Source organism: Psammomys obesus, unplaced genomic scaffold (genome assembly GCF_907164565.1).
Source record: "Psammomys obesus unplaced genomic scaffold, mPsaObe1.curated_primary_1811, whole genome shotgun sequence".
Lineage (NCBI taxonomy): Eukaryota > Metazoa > Chordata > Mammalia > Rodentia > Muridae > Psammomys > Psammomys obesus.
The window spans coordinates 24,598,428-24,618,859 of NW_026596079.1; the positions used below are offsets into that span (position 1 = coordinate 24,598,428).

Here is a 20,432-nt window from a genome sequence, read left to right on the forward strand (position 1 = left end):
CAACTGAACCCTGAAATGGTTTTCCTCATCAAAATCCTACTCTGATTTCACCCAGCAATTTTTCCTAGTGTAGAAACAAATCAAAAGTTATTTTACTGAAAGAAGTAAAACAATATATATCTGGGAACCTCAGAGATCATGGAGAAGAAACAAACTCCTGCTCTTATGGACTTGTGTCCTGAGCCTTCCTGGCTAAGAGAAGATGCTTGTTCCCATTGAAAACTGGCCTTCTAATGGTTTAACAAAATTTTTCTAATATCTGTGGAAGTCTTGTAACATTCTTACCCAGATTTTTTTCTCAATAAACAGTAATAAAAATTTGTTAACCTATTGTGTTGTTTTGGTTTATAAATCTTCTGTTTTGAACACCAACAGCACAGGCTCTAAGAGCAACCATCAATAAATGGGACTTCATGAAACTGAAAAGCTTCTGTAAAGCAAAGGACACTGTCATCAAAACAAAACGCCTGCCTACAGATTGGGAAAGAATCTTCACTAACCCTTTATCTAACAGAGGACTATCAAGTATATACAAAGAACTAAAGAAGCTGAAAAGCAGCAAACCAAGTAATCCAATTAAAAAATGGGGAACAGAGCTAAACAGAGTATTCTCGACAGAGGAATATCGAATGGCAGAGAAACACTTAAAGAAATGCTCAACCTCATTAGCCATCAGGGAAATGCAAATCAAAACGACCCTGAGATTTCACCTTATACCCATCAGAATGGCCAAGATGAAAAACTGAAGTGACAACACATGCTGGAGAGGTTGTGGAGAAAGGGGAACCCTCCTCCACTGCTGGTGGGAATGTAAACTGGTACAACCACTCTGGAAATCTATCTGGCGCTTTCTAAGACAATTAGGAATAGTGCTTCCCCAAGACCCAGCTATACCACTGCTAGGTATATACCCAAAGTTTGCTCAAGTACACAAAAGGGATATTTGCTCAACCATGTTTATAGCAGCTTTATTTGTAATAGCCAGAACCTGGAAACAACCCAGATGTCCATCAACGGAGGAAAGGGTACAGAAATTGTGGTATTTTTACACAATGGAATACTACTCAGCAATCAAAAAGGAGGAAATCATGAAATTTGCAGACAAATGGTGGGATCTAGAAAAGATCATCCTGAGTGAAATATCCCAGAAGGAGAAAGACAAACACGGTATACTCACTTATATAGACCTATAAGATATGATAAACATAATGAAATCTACACACCTAAAAAAGATAATCAAGAGAGCAGACATGGGGGAAGATTATCAATCCTTGTTTAGAAAGACAGATGGGATGTGCATTGAACATATGACAGGAGTCTACTGAGTGCATTTGAAAGACTAACTAGTAGTGTTTTCAAAGCAAAGACTCATGACCAAACCTTTGGCAGAGTACAGGGAACCATAAGAAAGAAGGGGAGTTAGTCTGATGGGGAAAGGATAGGAGCTCCACAAGGACCAAATATATCTGGGCACAGGGTCTTTCCTGAGACTGACATTCAACCAAGGACCATGTATGGATATAACCTAGAACCTCTGCTCAGATGTAGCCTGTGGTAGCTCAGTAACCAATTGGTTTCCCATAGTGAGGGGAACAAGGATTATTCCTAACAGGAACTCAATGACTGGCTCCTTAGCCTCCCCACCCCCCAAGGGAGGAGCAGTCCTGTTAGGCCACAGAGGAGGGCTTCGCAGCCAGTCCTAAAGATACCTGATAAAACAGGATCAGATGAATGGGGAGGAGGTCCCCCCTATCAGTCACGGTGGAGAGGAGGGAGGGAGGGACTGGGAGGGAATGAGGGAGCAGGACACGGCTGGGATACAGAGTTAATAAAATGTAACTGATAAGAAAAAAATAAAATTCAAAAAAAATAAATAAAATAAAATTCATATATGTGTATAGAAAAAAAATAAATAAAAGCTTCTGTTTTACAAATATACCTGTGACTTCATTTGTTTTTTTTATATAAGACTCATAACACCCATGAGCATACACTACCGTACAATGGATAATTTTGTTTATCCCAACCCCAATCTAAGCTTCACTTGAGGATGGAAACAAAGTAAGCATGATCTGTGCTCAAGCACTTGATTGGTTTCACTGAAATGAACTGAACGTAAAATGTTTGTCACAGATAATTTCTATATACTTGGAGATTAAGAGCCCTGGAGCCTGACCAGATTGGCCCAGAATAAGTCTATTATTCCTCTGAAAAGTGGAAAATAAAAATGCCCCTACAAAGAAGCATAATGGGAATTTTTTAAGTTAGAATTAAATCCCAGTTCTTGGGCAAGGATGTAAAGCCTGATACATGGACATTTCTCCAAACTTGAAATGATACAACAGCCATGTCTAACTTTCAGATGGAACTAACAATTTATAACCACTTTTCCATTCGGTTTTTCACAATAGCACATGAAGAAGGCAGAGAAGATACCATTATTTCTGCTTTGAAATCACACGCTTAGCCCTAATATAGATAAGTGACTTGTTTCAATTCCATCCAAGTATCAGAGCAGAGGCAGCCAAGCTTCTCAACTACTCATTCATTTTTTTTTTTTCAAGTAGATCGCTCTGTACTGCAAGCTTGCTCTTTTTGTTCTTTTTTCTTCTGGTGGCTGTGTTGGAGAGAGGTGTACTCATGGGTGTGCGTACAGGTGTGTGCGTAGGGCTGTGTGTGTGCAGGTGCTTGTGTGTGCATGAGTGTGTGTGTGCAGGTGTGTGTGTGTGTGTGTGTGTGTGTGTGTGTGTGTGTGGCAGCCAGAAGAAGACTTCTTGTGTCATTCTCTAGTTCTCTCTGCCTTGTTTCCTTAAGAAAAGGTGTCTTTCAAAAACCTGGAGCTTTCTGGGTTTTTTTTTCCTAGACCAGCTAAAAATAAGCTCCAGTGATCCTCATCCCCCCAATTTTGGAGTTACAGGGACATGTAGCCACACTAGTCTTACACAGGTACTGTGGATCCAAACCCAGGCCCTCATACTCACAAAGCAAGTGTTCTTCTTCCCAGCAATCTCCCTATCCTGTCACAGGCTTTCTTAAAACTGGTGTTCTCACATTCAAAAGCACACAAAGTACTGGGAATCCTGTTAATGTGTGAATTTTGATTCAGTTTGTCTAAGGTGGGTCTGCACTTCTTTGTCTAACAAACTCAGCTGTTGGTCTGCAGGCCCACTTTACTTTCTTACTGCTTGGCATGTGGTGAACGTTTGTAGCAGCTCAGTGAAAGAACAACCATGCTTGGTCCTCTTTGGTATCTGTAGTGCTGAACACATAGTAAAAGCACTCTGGAAATAAGCAGTGAATTAGTGCACTGATTAGCAGTCAATGAAAGCACTGGCTACACAGAACTGCGTGCAAACACATTCTGCAGAGATAAAGAAAGTGTAGAGCACGAAAAGTCCTTGGGATACACCCCAGAGTTTACTCAAATTAACTATGAGTTCCTAGTAACACAATTTCTTCATGTGATCACATCCATCAGTGTGAATTCTTGATCCTATAAGCAAAATGATGACTTTTTTCCCAAATGCTTTTTGTGTTTTGAGACTTTGCCTCCCAATACTCTTTGCCACAGCCAAGTGAAATAAACCAATTTCAGCATATTATTTTTGGCTCTGGGGAAAGAAATGTGGGTTGATGAAGTCTGCCTCACATTGCTGAAATCACAGCCTGGGTTTTCTACCTCCTGGCCCAGCCCTTGACCTTTTTGCTGATTCCCAAGGACACTTTCATACATTCCACCTCCTGTACAGTGCTGTAGCCTTGCTGTGCGCTAGGTTGGGGGCTGTACTGCAAACACAATACTTGCTGTTCTGAATAAGTTATGAGATAAAGGGCTCTATCAAGAGTCAGGAAATGAACATGAACTGTTGGTTAGAAATAGAACAATGCAATCCACATTAAACCATGTTCCAGCAATCCCATCTCACACAGTGTAAGACACCATGGCTCTTTAAATCTTGCAGGTAAAGCATAAAATCATCTGTCATTTATAAATTAACCTATGAAATAGTATGTTTGCAAGCTCAAGCAGCGATTAAGTTCTCCAGAAATACATTTGAAGGGGAGGAAATAAAAACATCAACAGAAAGAAACTGTATTCCCTTTCATTTCCTTTAAATATTTCTTTATTTTTACATGTATGGGCATACATGCATGTCTGGTGCCAGCAGAGGCTAGAAGAAGAAAGTGTTGGATGCCGTGGAACTGGAGTTACAGATGGTTATGGGTGCTGGAAATTCAACTTGGGTCCTCAGAATGAGCAGCCATTGCTCTTAATGGCTAAACCTCCAGCCTTACCGATAGACACTGTGGGAAGCTGACCCTTGTTTGGCAGTCTGTGAAACCTTTATCTTATCCACTGTGGACCACATAAAGTTCACTTCATTGTTTGGACATTTCCAGGTGTTAATTGAGAAAGATGCTTTAGTATTAAGGATCAAAGTATGCAGTTATAAAGTGCATGAAGGAAATATCTCAACCAGGAACACAGATGGTTTAATTCCTAGTTGCCTCATACTGTGTCTTTGGAGTTCTGTTGGCTCAATGCTTAGGTGACCACTTTTCCAAGTTGACTTTGCCACCTAAGTTGCTTCTCTTTGACTCACTAAATGGCTTCTCCTCCTTCCTCCTATATTGTCCTACGTAATCAGGCCCAATGGAAAGATGGTATCTCCTTAAAATGTCTCAAACCTTGGGACTAGATATATAGTTCAGTTGGTACAACACTTGACTAGCATCCAAAAACCACTGGGTTCGATCCCCAGGGTGGCATAAAATCAGATATACTAGTGTACTAATGTCATTTCAACAGCTGGGAGGTGGAGGTAAAAACGGAGAAATTCAAGGTCAGGGCCAGCTAGATGACTCATCCAGCCAAGGTGTTTACCAAGCCAGCCTAATGAGCTGATTGAATCGCTAGAGCCCACTAAAAGGTGGAAAAAGAGAGGACTAATCCACAAAATTGTTTTCTGAACCTCCATACATAAGCCATGGCAGGCACATGCTGGCATTCACATATTATAAGCACACAGTAACAACAACAACAATAATACTTTCTTTAAGGAAGTACAAGGTCAGTCAACCTCAACTACACAGTGAGTTCCAAGATGAGCCAGGGTTTATGAGATCCTGTCTCGAAAATTACACAATGAAAAAAATCAGTAAAACCCCCAACCCAGTCTATTTATATTAGCTGATCACACATTAGACCTAAACTAATCACAATGGCCCTAAATAGTCAGGTCCTCCTGGAGCACAGCAGCAAAGAGTTCAATTAAATGTAAAAGGAGTAGTTGTACACAAAAAGCCTGGCAACTATGACTAAAATGAAAACAAGAAGGTGAATAGACGAAAAAAGGGTCCACATCTCATTCTGATTTCATATTTTGCCTACACTCTGGTCACTGGATTTCTCCTTGCTTCCAAAGGCCAGTTCTAACAAGACAACCTGAGTCCTGTCTTAGTGACCTACCTGACTACATCAGGAGCAGAAGCTAGCAAAGTCTCTACTTCATTTGTGCCAGGAGTTGTTTTTCTATTTTACCATCACAAAGACCTACAAGTACATGTTCATCAGAGCTGTGTTTAGTTGAAACAGCTAGGACTCAGTTAGTTAGCTTCCCTAAGAACACAAAAATAATGAGAGAAACTAGATGCATAAGTGTTTGATTTCACAGTCTGAGCCATCAGTGTGTTTAATGGTTATATTGTCATGGGTTTGCCTACGATTGACGCTTACCTGTTTGAGAACAGATGACCTGACACCCTCGACGCTCAGCATCCTTGTCTGTGCAGTAAGAAAGATGATCCCTTCCCACTGGTGCTATTGTGAGGGTTTAATGAGGTGATAGATATATACAAATAGTATGATAATTATGTTTTTTCCTCCTATAATCAAGAAGGGTGGCAGATGGACACAGATAAAAGTGGTATAGAAACACATGCCCCACACTAGTTCTGATAGCCAATCACTTCTAACTCTACTGAAAGGGGCACCATTTTTTGCTCATTCTCCAAGTTATCTGAGGTTCCCTAGATTCAGAATGTGTTATCCCTACAAGAGCAAAGCTTCATAGAACACCTAAGGACACCCACACATCCAGCCAGCTCAGATCCTGCTATCAGATGGTTGCCTCTAGATGGGCATGTTGGTATTCTTTGAGTCATTGTTTCCTCCCCAAGGTGCCATGACATGTGGAAAGCTATGGCACACCCCTCAACACACATGCTCTTACACGCTTTATTATCCTTTTGGCATTTACACAGGTGTGCACTTGGCACTTGAATGAAGTCCACGTCTCTATCAGTTAGAATAAGTAAGTAACAGAAAGCTCAGTATTAGACCACTCTTTGTACCTGTTTGGTAAGATTTTTTTAAAAAATTAGAAAGTAAAGCTGCTGAAATTTAAACACATAAAAAGAATTTGAACATGCCTCAGTTCCTTTCCCTAAGATCCACTCCAAACATCAATAACATTATGGCTTCCTCCCTCTTCAGGAGGAGTTCTTTATTCTAGTAACCTTAGCAGTTATTGGAATTGGAAGAAAATCAATTAGGAAATTCTCCATTAAGTGAGCAAAATACTTAGCACTTCTATATTTGTTGTTGGTGGTGGGGGTTTGGTTGTTTTGGTTTTTTGTTTGTTTGTTGTGTTTTGTTTTTAAGACAGTGACTTACTATGTAACGCTGGCCATCTGGAATTTTCTATGTAAAACAGGCTAGATTAGAACTCACACCTGCCTTTGCCTCCTGAGAGCTAGCATTAAAGGCATGGAACACCATACCTGAATTATTTGTGTTTTTAAGACAAAGATGACTTGAAAAAGTCAAAAAAGTCATTCAAGTGCTAAGCTAACTTTTCTAAGAAGGCATTTCCTGCCTGGTACCAAGATGACCAGGGTATTCTCTTGGAATACCCTCAAAAGACTTCTGTCTTTGTTGTCTTTAAATCCCGTTCAGGCCAGGAAGATGTCTCAGTAGAGAGAATGATTGCCACACAAGTATGAGGAACTGAGTTCAAATTCCAAGCACCCATGTTAAAAAAAAATTCAGGTGTGCTGTTATCTATAATCCTAGCACAAGGAAGGCAAAGACAGGAAAGCCCCAAAGGTCACTGGCCAGAGTCTTTCCACATAGGTGAGCTCCAGGCTTAAAAGACTCTAAACTTTGGGCAGAGTGTAGGGAATCTTATGAAAGAAAGGGGAGATAGAAAGACCTGAAAGGGACAGGAGCTCCACAAAAAATCTGGGCCTAGAGGTCTTTTCTGAGACTGATACTCCAACCAAGGACCATGCATGGAGATAATCTACACCCTCTACACAGAGGTATAGTACCCGTGGCAGCTCAGTCTCCAAGTGGGTTCCCTAGTAAGGGGAGCCGGGGCTGTCTCTAACATGAACTCAGTGGCTAGCTTTTTGATCACCTCCCCGTGATGGGGAAGCAGCCTGACCAGGCCATAGAGGAAGACAATGCAGCCACTCCTGATGAGACCTGATAGGCTAGGGTCAGATGGAAGGGGAGGAGGTCCTCCTCTATCAGTGGACTGGGGAAGGGACATGGGAGGAGATGAGGAAGGGAGGCCGGATTGGGATGGGACGAGGGTGAGGCTACAGCTGGGATACAAAGTGAATAAATTGTAATAAATAAATGCCGGCAAGGCCGAGACCCCAGCTCAGAGGAGACGCTTCCTGGTGAGTCCCTCTCTAGCAGGACCAGGTGGCCAGCATCAAGACTCTATTCTGCGCTGAAACCATCTGGCCCAGGGCTTTTTTTGGAGGGGAGACTGTGAATGACTGCTTCAATTTCCTTGGGGGATATAGGGCTGTTCAGTCTTTCTACCTGATCTTGACTTAATGTTGGAAGATGGAATCTATCAAGAAAATTGTCCATTTCATTTAGGTTTTCAAATTTTGTGGCATATAGGCTTTTGTAGTATGACCTAATGATTGTTTGAATTTCCTCTGTGTCTGTAGTTATGTCACCCTTTTCATCTCTGATTTTGTTGATTTGGATAGATTCTCTCTGCTTTTTAGTTAGTTTGGCTAAGGGTTTGTCTATCTTGTTGATTTTCTCAAAGAACCAGCTTTTTGTTTCATTGATTCTTTGAATAGTTTTATTTGTTTCTAATTGATTGATTTCAGCCCTGAGTTTGATTATTTCCAGCCTTCTGCTCCTCTTGGGTGTATCTGCTTCTTTTTTTTCTAGGTTTTTCAGTTGGGCCATTAAGTTGTTTGTATGTGATGTTACGAATTTCTTCTTGCAGGCACTTAGTGCTATAAATTTTCCCCTGAGCACTGCTTTCAATGTGTCCCATAAATTTGGGTATGTTGTGCCTTCATTTTCATTGAATTCTATAAAGTCTTTAATTTCTTTCTTTATTTCTTCCTTAACCCAGCTGTCATTGAGTAACAAGTTGTTCAGTTTCCATGTGCGTGTAGGCTGTTTGTTATTTCTGTTGTTGTTGAGGTCCAGCTTAAGTCCATGGTGGTCAGATAGAATACAAGGGATTATTTCAATCTTTTTGTATCTGTTGAGGCTTGCACGGTATATACTCACTTATATAGACCTATAAGATATGATAAACATAATGAAATCTACACACCTAAAAAAGATAATCAAGAGAGCGGACATGGGGTAAGATGATCAATCTTCCTTTAGAAAGACAGATGGGATGCGCATTGAACATATGATAGGAGTCTACTGAGCGCATTTGAAAGACTCTAACTAGCAGTGTTTTCAAAGCAAAGACTCATGACCAAACCTTTGGCAGAGTACAGGGAATCATAAGAAAGAAGGGGAGTTAGTCTGATGAGGAAAGGATAGGAGCTCCACAAGGACCAAAGATATCTGGGCACAGGGTCTTTTCTGAGACTGACATGCAACCAAGGACCATGTATAAATGTAATCTAGAACCTCTACTCAGATGTAGCCTGTGGTAGCTCAGTAACCAATTGGTTTCCCATAGTGAGGGGAACAAGGACTATTTCTAACAGGAACTCAATGACTGGCTCTTTAGCCTCCCCACCCCCCCAAGGGAGGAGCAGTCCTGTTAGGCCACAGAGGAGAGCTTTGCAGCCAGTCCTGAAGATACCTGATAAAACAGGATCAGATGAATGGGGAGGAGGTCCCCCCTATCAGTGGACTTGGCAAGGGGCACGGTGGAGATGAGGGAGGGAGGGACTGGGAGGGAATGAGGGATCGGGACAAGGCTGGGATACAGAGTTAATAAAATGTAACTGATAAGAAAAAATTAAAATTAAAAAAAAAAAGACTCTATTCCACTTTGGGAACTGTTCGCCCTCGCCTATTTTCCCCATGTCATCAGGTACAAGTGCAGCAATCTGTCTTGAGCACAACGCCTTCTGAAAATGCATCCAGGCCGGGGTCACCTACCTTTTTGTGCTGCTATGCAAGATGCTGCTCTTGTCCATTTTCTTCCTCACCTGGGAAGGTGGCATCTATGACTTCATTGAGGAATTCCTGAAGGCCAGTGTGGGTGTGGCAGACCTGACAGGCCTAGACTTTGTCATGTCCTGGAATGCAGGCAAGAGGGAAGACAAGATCATAGTTGCGGCCGTGAGCTTGGCTACTGCTAAACTCATTATGTCCTGCTGCATCCCTCTCTGGGTGAGAGCTCAAGGCATTGAACTTGATCAGAAATACACCCAGATGAGCATTGATTTTAACTTCAGTCTGGTCCACTACATCGTTGCATCAGCTCAGGTCTAGATGATAATGCTCTATGAGCTGTACCACACCTTCCGGCCTGCTTTTCTCCTCCTGATGTTCCTTAGTGTCTACAAGACCTTTGTCATTGAGATCTTTGTCCACCCTTGATAGATGGATAGTTGGACAGTCTGCTGGCCTGGGCAGGAGTGACAGGACTGCTGGCCCTCAGCACCTGGGCCCTATATATTGCTCTTGTCAACGTAAGCTCCTAGTTTAAGGTCTCAGGTGTTGGCAAACCTTTTTGCTGCCTCTCTCCAGGTTTTAGTGAAGTAAGCAGTGTTTGGGAAAAAGAAAGAGAGAGAGAGAGAGAGAGACAGAGAGACAGAGAAAGAAAGAAAGAAACAAAGAAAGTTGAAAAAGATTTTCAACTTACACCAGTTTGTCTTCAGCAGATATAACACAGATATTGTGCTATAAGTGGGTGTTTCAGCATCTCTGGAGAAGGGTCTACCTAGTACATACAAATGAACAATCAACTTTCCAACCAAATTACACTCAGCACTCTTGGAAGTTTATAAAAATTGCAGTTGGTGAGTTTAAAAGAAAAACGAAGGGCTTCATTTCACCTCAATGACCGTGGATGTCATTGGCCAATGTCTGGGAAGATGTGATTAGGAGTTAAAAATAAAGGACCTCATTCACCATCTCTTGTTATTCAAGTTGCTTAATTTCTATGAGCCTCAGTTATTCCATTTATAAAATACAGATTGCTGAAATTTACCTCTAGAATTATAGACATCTTATTTTCTGATTTCTGGCTTAAAAGGTATTTATATTTAAAGAATCACTCTTTCTTCATCCTCATAAATATTTAATAGGCTCTTCATATACCTGCAAGGACAATCCTGACCCACCACTGTGCCCAACTCCTCTGGCTATTATAGTTGACTTACATGTGGCCATGTGGAGCAGAAAAAGTCAAGTAAAATTTGACCTCAGAATTTTCACTGGAATCAATAGTCAGCACACTTTCTCTTTGGGATTTTCTGGCACAGAAGAATGAAGGACAGGACATCATATCAGAGACAGCATTTGTCAGGATAAATATTAAAAGAAGAAAGGAAATTTTCAAATGATATGGTTATAGTAAAGCCAGAAATGTGGGTTTATGATCCCCTACAATAGGATCACGAAGCGATGGTGCTTAATCAGGCTTTGTTAGCAGAGTTCATAAGGTCACTTTATTGTTTTTTATTAGACAATTTCACGTGTACTAATATTTTGCCACCATGGATTTCTGTGTACCATGGATGTGCCTCCGGTCAGAAGATGGTACGTGAGCCACAATATGGGCACTGGGAATCAAACTGGGGACCTATACAAAGGCAGCAAGTACTCTTAACCACTGATCCGTCTCTCAAGCCCTATCAGGGCACTTTAGGTCCCAGGCTGCCCAATGCTAATAAGTGTTTCTCTGTCCTGAAAATTATCTTCCTATAGTCTAAACCACCAAAACAAAAGTCAAGTCTCAAAGTTTTTAGAATCCTCTACCTGTCATTTAGAAACTGAGTAAATGATGTGGGTACAATTCTTTGGCTTCATCTGAACAAGAGGGGTAATGGTGATTTTTCAGTACTTGTTTTAGGACAGTTTTGAAGTGCAAAGGAGACACTGAGGGAGAAGATTCCTTTTCCATTCATCAATCAGGACTAAACATTGAAAACATCTTTTCAGTTCTTGCCCTCCCCCCTTGTGAAAGCGGCACTGGGAACTTACCTTAGAGCCAGTTCTGAGAAGAATTCTATGCACAAATTCACCTGAAAGAGTCTGAAAATAACATGCCAGGCATGCTGTGGCCTCTGTGACATTTCCTTCTAATACCATTCTGGTTATTTTATCATCTGGGAATGCTTCATTTTATTTTACCTATTTAAATACATATTAGATTCTTCCATAGATTTCTTATCTAGTGGTTCTTATGCAGGCAAAACTCCCATTAATTTTAATAAAAGCTTAAATATAAAATATGGTTAGAAGACATCTGATATTTTATTCATATTGCTGATGGTTATTTAAATGTTTTAATTACTCCAGTGGTTCCCTACAGCAGGGAAAGAAAAAAAAACCCTAACTTGTTCTTCAAATATATAATAGTATTCACATATTAAATGAGGCTAGTAAACAGTAAAAAATAAACTGCTTCCCCCAAAAGACTTTTTTTTTCTAAAACTCAGAAACTCCACATATGACTAATTTTACATGTAAAAGCTGTCCCATAAAAGAATACAACTGAGAAACCACCAGATTGATTTCCAAAGTGGTTGTAGAAATTTGCACTCCCACCAGCAATGGAGGAGTGTTCCCCTTTCTCCACATCCTCGTCAACATTTTTCCTCATTTGAGTTTTTGGTCTTAGCCATTCTGATGGGTATAAGATGGAATCTCAGAGTCATTTTGATTTGTGTTTCCTTTACTTTAAGTGCTTCTCAGCCATCAGAAATTCCTCTGTTGATACAAGGACATTTGTTCACCATGTTCATAGCACCTTTATTTGTAATACACAGAACCTGTAAACAACCCAGATGTCCCTCAACTGAGGAATGGATACAGAAATTATGATACATTTAGGCAATGGAATACTACTCAACAATTAAAAACAAGGAAACTACTATATTTGCAGGCAAGTGGTGGGAACTAGAAAAGATCATCTTGTGTGGGGTATCCCAGAAACAGAAAGACACATAGGGTATATATTCACTTATAAGTGGATATTAGACATATAATATAGGATAAACATACTAAAATCTGTACACCTAAAGAAGCTAAGCAAGATTCAGGACCCTGGGTAAGATGATCAAGCCTCACTCAGAGAATTCTTAGTTTAGCTCTGCACCCCATATTTTAATTAGATTATTTGGGTTGTTGTTTAATTTCTTGAGTTCTTTATATATTTTGGATATTAGTCCTCTATCAGATGTAAGATGGGTGAAGATCTTTTCCCAATTGTAGGCTGCCATTTTGTCCTATTGATGAGTTGTAATCGTTCTACCTCAAGACCCAGCCATATCTCTCCTGGGCATATACCCAAAATATGTTTCATCAAAGAACAAGGACATTTGTTCAACTTGTGTTCATAGCTGCTTTATTCGTAATAGCCAGAAACTGAGAACAACCCAGATGTCACTCAACTGAGAAATGGATAAAGAAACTGTGGTACATCTACACCATGGAATACTATTCAGCTATTAAAAACAAGGAAATCATGAAATTTGCAGACAAATGGATAGAACTAGAAAATATCATCCTGAGGTAACCCAGACTGAGAAAGACACACATGGTATGTTCTCACTCACAAGTGGAGATTAGCCATATAGTACATGATAACCACGCTACAGTCCATAGACCCAAAGAAGCTAAGTAACAAAGAAGGTTCAAGGGAGGATGCTTAAAGGAGAAATAGACATCAGAATAGAGGTAGAGAAGGCACTGGTTGAGAGAGGGAGTGGAGAGAGAAATGGGGAGGGAGGTAATCGGGTATAGGAGAATGGGGTTGGGAGATGAGAGGGCTGAGAGAGAGAAGGGAAAATTGGTGTTGGAGTGTCTCTGGGACAAGATGGAGACCTGGGATAGGGCAGGCTCCTGGGAAGATATGAGGGGTGACCCTAGCTGAGACTTCTAGCAGTGAGGATAGTGAGACTGAAGTGACCACATCCTGTGGCCAGGCAGAACTTCCAATGGAGGAAGGGACACATCAACCCACTCACAAAACCCTCAACCCAAATTATTTTCTGTCTACAAAATGTGCAGGGATAAAAGATGGAACAGAGATTGAGGGAATGGCTAAAAAATGGCTGACCCAACTTGAGACATACCCCATGGGAGAGACCCAACCCATGACACTATTAATGATAATCTGCTATCCTTGCAGATAGGACCCTAGCATAATGGTTATCTGAGAGGCTTCATTTAGCAGATAATGGAAACAGATGCTGAGACACACAGCCAAACATCAGGCAGAACTCAGAGAGTCTTGTGGAAGAGTTAGGGGAAGGATTGAAGGAATGGGAGGGGTCAAGAACACCACAAGAAGTCCTACATGAACAACTAACCTGGCACCATGGAGGCTCATAGTGACTGAACCACAAGCCAAAGAACATGTGTGGACTGGTCCTAGGCCCCCGACACATATGTAGTTGAGGGGCTGCTTGGTCCTCAAGTGGGTCCCTAACAATTGGAGTGGGGCTTTCTCTGACTTGGACTCTGTTGCCGTCCTCTGTATCCAATTTCCCTATCAGGTCTGCCTTGTCTTGCCTCTGTGAAAGAAGAGACACTTAATCCTGATTTGACTCAGTGTACCAGGGTGGTTGGTACCCAGTGGAGCGAAAGGGAAAAGGAGGTGTGGAGGAAGAGGGTGGAAGGCTGGGGATGGGAGGAGAGGACGGAGTCGGGTAGCAATTGAGATGTAAAATGAACAAATAATGAAAAAAAAAACGAAAAAAGAAGATGAGAGTGAACAGTTGTTTAGAATGATTTTGTTGCACTCATTAAAACTTGTAAAATGTTTCTTTAAGCATCAAAAAAATTATTATCCTAACCCCAAATTACTATATCTGTGAATGACAGTTGATTTTATAACAGTTTATCTTTATCCCATGGATTATTTTTGCAGCTTTAATTATTGATGTTTTTCAGCTGAGCAGATTTAGGGAGGTTGCGCTAATGGCTCAAATACCCAATCTAAATTTGATTCAATGATAGCAATGGATGGATGACTCATTTCTCATAGAAATCATGGAGCTGTGTCAATTACAGATGGTGCATTGGATGTCTGTCCTCAAATAGTCAACATTTGTAGCAAGAGACAGTATCATCTTCTTCCTTGAGATAGAAATCTTCATTTCTAGCCAGTATACGAAATTCATCTTTGGGGTTTCTAAGATGGCAGCAACCAGTGTGTACTGTATCTAAGGGGCAGAAGATCAGAGACTGCAAAACCAGGAAGTAAACAGGAGGCTGGATCCAAAACACCATCCAAAGTCTCCCATCCAGAAAAAGCCCAGGTTTTAGCAAGGAATTCTACCAGGCTTTCAAATAATTAACACCAATACTCCTCAAACCATTCTGAAAAATTGAAACAGAAGGAACATTACCAAATTCATTCTATGAAGCCACAGTAACCCTGATACCTAAACCACATAAAGGCTCAACAGAGAAAGAATATTTCAGACCAATCTGCCTTATGAACATTGACAAAAAAATTCAGTAAGATACTTGCAAACTTAATTCAAGAACACATCAAACACATCATCCACCATGATCAAGTAGGGGAAACCCCCTATTATGAGGAATAGAGGAGGGGATTGTAGGAGAGAGTGTGAGACTGGGAGGAGAAGAGGGATAGGTCTATGACCAAGATGTAAATTGAATTAATGAAAAAGTTAAAAAAGAAATTTGTCTTCAACAATTGATCAGTATGACAGGAAATCTGTTGTTAGCAAAGCATGTTAAAAATTATCTTTTTGTTTTTTTTCAATATACTGCATTTTTCTTTTTTATTGTTTATTATTATTAGTCACATTTTATTAACTCTGTATCCCAGCTGTATCCTGCTCCCTTATTCCCTCCCAATCCCACCCTCCCTCCCTCAGCTTCTCCCTGCCCCTTTCCAAAATTATCTTGTTCAATAGTCCTTACCTCAGATTCTCTCCATCTGCTACTCAAATCTATGGCACACTGCACAGCACAAATATGTCATTCTGCAACTCACTGCCCTTACTAGTTTTAATTTTACTTTCTCTAAAAGGAGCAAATGGAAACTTCCTCTGCATGCTTGAGGCTAAACATAAAGTTCTTATGGCATCCGAAGATTCGTCCAGTGCAAAATGTTTTCAAATCCATCTTAACAAGGACTGCATCATGGTAAATTACATTTCCAATGTGAACATTTTTTGTCTTACACAGAGGAAGTAAACAAAGAAAAGTTTATGTTACAAGACAGAGATCAATGGCGTGTGAGAAATGCTCACACTCTTTGGCTCTGTGCCTATCATCTAGAGATGTATCAAGGAAGGTATTGCTGCAAATGTTGCTTCATATGGATCATCTGGAAATTCTCTTCAAAAACCTACTGATGAGTAAGTGCTATGCAGGTGTAACAGCTTTCTTTCTTTCTTTCTTTCTTTCTTTCTTTCTTTCTTTCTTTCTTTCTTTCTTTCTTCAATAAAGCATATCGGGATTATGCATGGCTGAAGGGAACATTCCAGAGACATCACTGCAGGCTGAAATGTGTGTCCTAAGCTAGCTAACTTGTGAAACAGACAATATTAGGTCTTTTTCCACAAACCAAGTGAGATGCAATCGTTCTGAAACCATGGTCATGGTCATGAACACATTTATCAACTGTTGCCGAAGTGGGCTGGGCAGTCCAAGTGGATATCGAATGCTCTAATTGATGAGGATGCAATACAAGCCTAGGAATGAGTGGAAATCTGACAGCCAGTCCAAAGCCTGGGTCTTCCACTACTACTAAAACTTCCTTGCTTGCCTTCAACAATCCAGTTCACCTCTGAATTCTCATCTACAAAAGAGATCAAATCCTTTCTTTTTCTAGCAACCATCAGAATTAGATTTATCCTTATGTCTTTGTAAAAGTAAATGAAAATCCCATTGTCCAATACAGTACTCTCCTTTGAGTGTTTAAATTTATTTAACTTAAATTAAAATTAAGGTAAAATTAAATAAAAATGCACTTTCCCTTCTTCAGTCACATGACCCATACATCTAATATTTAATATCCCCATGTGGCGATAGGTATATTAAATAGGACAGATGATGGGACATTTATATTCTTGCAGAAAACACTGAAGTATGATGACTATTTTTAGTCCCCAGAGCATCGCAGTGTTCTATAGATGCTTATGGGATGAATAAGTGGAGGAGAAGGAAATAAAAAAGAATTTCAACTTAACAAAAAGTCCCAGTATAAAAGTACTGAAAATTTAGATGGATACCAAAAAATTCTGTTCTGTTCTCAGTAATGTTATGAAGTGACCCCTGAAGTGTGAGTTATTTAAGTAAAACTAGAAACACAAAAGACAAGAAGACAGCCACCTGCAATGCTGTTTCATGTGTCATATCTGAAGAGGTGGTAGTTCCCAGCTATCTGATCACTAATCTAGATACAGCTGTTGTGAAGGAGTTGTGCATATGTGCTTAGCATCCACTGCATAAGCAGGATTATCCAGTCATTTGAAAAGTTTTAAAAACAAAGACTGAAGTTTGCCACTGGAGAAATTTGCCACAAACTGCAACATAGAAACTTTACTTGAGTTCCCAGCCTGCCCTGCAAATTTCACATTTTCCAGGGCTTGAAATGTTATAAACCAATTATTTAAATGGAACTTACCTATACTTTGCATGTATATGTATGCACATATATAAACATATGTTCACGTGTGAGTTCAGGAACATAATACAGAAAGCCTAAGTTTGGGGAAAGTCTTGGTAAATGAGTGGCATTGCATGTGATTCTGGTGAGAGGTCAGAAAGAATTAAAATGATAGAGGTTACGGAGAGAGCTTCTGCTGTCTTAGAGAAAGTACCTAGGTATGAAGCAAAATATCTCTAGAAATGTGAACACAAATGTACTGCACTTGAAAGACAAAGAAGGTGAATGGGAGGGACTGGAAGAGGAACGGTGAAGGGAAATGATGTAATTATGATTTTGAAGAACTACTATAAGTAATGTGAAGTGTCAGATGGAAATAACACATATGTGAATGGAATTCTATGTAAGAAGTGGGAAATAGTAAGAGCTGGAGGGGACGGGAACTCTACAAGGAGAGCAACAGAACCAGAAAACTTGAACACAGGGAACTTCCCAGAGACTCATACTCCAACCAAGGACTATTCGTGGAGATGACCTGGAACCCCTGCACAGGTGTAGCCCATGGCAGTTCAGTGTCCAAGTGGGTTACATAGTAATGGGAAGAGGGACTGCCTCTGACATAATCTGATCAGCCTGCTCTTTGATCACCTCCCCCTGAGGGGGGAGCAGCCTGACCAGGCCACAGTAGAGGATAATGCAACCACTTTTGATGAGAACTGATAGACTAAGATCAGAAAGAAGAGGAGAACCTCCCCTATCAGTGGACTTGGGGAGTGGCATGCATGCAGAAAGGAGAGGGAGGGTGGGATCGGGAGGGGAGGAGGGAGGGGCTTATGGGGGGATACAAAATGAATAAAGTGTAATTAATAAAAAATTAAAAAAATAAATTAGAGGAATTAGCGAAATTTTTGAATTTTATTCTACTGTCACATAGAAAATATAAAACTTTCACAAAACCTACACAAGATCAAGTCAGCCCAAATCTCAGCATACATGAATGAGGTAGATAGTTTTGACCCCATATCTTCTAGAAAAGTTATCGGGACATCAATATGGAGGAAGAATCATTCTTCTTATGAGAGCGTGGTCACTAATAAGACTTCCATGCTCCAGTTGCTGGCTCCATACCATGAATATACAGGCAGCACCACCTGGGCTGAGTGAGTTACCAAAAACAGAGCCAAACAAGCAAACAAAAACAAAAAAGAAACACATGAAGCTGAGATGGGGTGAAGTAGGGGTTTATGGGAAGACTTTGGGGAGAAAACAAGAGTAGATAAGATCATAATTCACTGTATGCAAGTGTGAAATCCTCAAAAAGTATGGGAAATTTTTAAACTAACAAGGTGAAACTTGCTAATAAGAAACTGGTATGAAATGAGATTTTTTTTAAGTATAGTCTGAAAGATATACACTATAGCTTGGTTTCTTCCTTCTACTTCTACTAAACTGTGAAACAAATAAACTAATGACAGGATTATTAAGCAAGGACAACCAAAAATTATTATTTGGAAAATTATCAGCATATATATTGCAAAATATGAAAATGCACATTCAAGATGGCACAACAACCTTTGGCTGATGAATTTGGATAAATGATTTATGGCTCCAATCAATCATCTCAGAAAAAAAATAGAAAAGAGAAGTGATTTATCCAAGGACGTTTTCTGAAGAGCTTCTTGTGTAATAGCATGGCTCCCCTTCATCACGACAGATGACTGCAAGGTTGTGTAGCACTTACTGCCAAACACTGCTGCTTAGACAGAATGAAGCGAAGGGAGGTTTTAGACTTATAAGGCTGTGGAGGAATTCATTATGCATGGACCAAAGTCTTATTCAAACCTCATTTAAATTATTTGGAGCATATTTGGGACTATGGGGGTTAGTTACATTAATAATAATAATACATAACGATGGCTGTGATTCAGAGTTGAAGCTAGGATGATTAAAACTTGAAATGTCATGCAGGAGTGATGTTATCTTCACATAGGAGGAGAAAAAAGTTCGGGCCCTCAGCAGTTGGCTATTCTGAAATGAATTACGTCTCTCCAACACCAATAACCACTTGGGGGGCACATTCTTTTCTTTTTTTTTTTTTAAATGTGACTTGTATATTTAGAAATGTGGTGTAAAAGAGTCACAAATTGTAGTGTGTTGGGGTCGTTGTTAAATGATTTGTGTTTAAGATAGGAGATATATTTGGATACAGACACATCCAGAATTGCAAAGAAAAGAAGAAAGCTATGTAAAATTAGAAGTAGAGGTCTAGGATAAAGTGCTCAAGCTCTGCTGCTCAAGCCTGAGGACCTGAGTTCTATCTGTAGAAGCCATCTTTAAAAAGCCATGTGTGATGGCACACCTGTAAACAGACAGTTTAAGATCAACTTGAAACAAGGTAGAGTTGTCAGACAGGAGGAGGGAGCCTTAGGTTTTTTGTTTTGTTTTGTTTTGTTTTGTTTTTTTAAGTCTCTATAAGATCAGGCTGTAGCTAAGCTTGTAGATCATTTTTTAATCACTGATTCCTGGAAGAGAACCCAGCCCTTTTTGAGTAGTGACAGCCCTGAGCTAGCGGTCCTGGGTTCCCGAAGAAGCAGGCTGAGCAAGCCATGAGGAGCAAGCCAGGAAGAAGTACTCCTCCGTGGCCTCTGCCTAAGATCCTGCCTCCAGTTTCATGCCCTGTTTGAGTTCCTGTCCTGACTTCCTTTGATGATGAACTGTGATGTGGAAGCATAAACCGGATAAACTCATTCCTTTCCAAGTTGCCTTGGCCGTGGGGTTTTATTACAGCAATAGTAACCCTAAGTGCACCTGTAACCACTTCTAGGCAGGCAGATCTCTGCGGCCTGACGACTAACCAGCCCAGCCTACCTAGTGAGCTCCAGCCTCACGAAAAACCTGTCTCAAGAAACAGCTGGATGGTGCCTAAGGACGAGAGACACCTAAAGTTGTCCTCTGACCTCCACACACCTACATATATGCACACATGTACACACATGCACACTCACACACACACGTATACAAACATAAAATATGGAATCAGGAATTTTGATGCCAAAATCAAAGGGGTGACAAGGCTTTTGGACATAAGCTAAAAGAAGCACAGCAGGGTTGTTCCCTAGCTTTAGAGGGAACGTAGTTCAACCAACAACTTCAGACTTTTAAACTCCAGAACTGAGAGAGCATAAATTTCAGTGACCTTAAGCCACCCAATTTGTAGTGATATTTGAATGAAGGATGATGGGAGAGAAATTGTCAAATAAAATTAACAACATTAGAACCTTTTAAAGCCAGAAAGATCAAAGAAAATAAATAAATTCTGTAATGAAAATTTATGTAATGGTAAATTATTTAAGCAACGCTCTCATTTACCTTAAAAGA

At 40.3% G+C, this 20,432-nt stretch overlaps 1 pseudogene; it reads left to right on the forward strand.

Moving 5' to 3' along the window:
* Positions 1 to 7,554: 7,554 nt before the first annotated feature.
* Positions 7,555 to 9,939, forward strand: LOC129690839 (BOS complex subunit TMEM147-like; annotated as a pseudogene).
* Positions 9,940 to 20,432: the final 10,493 nt, after the last annotated feature.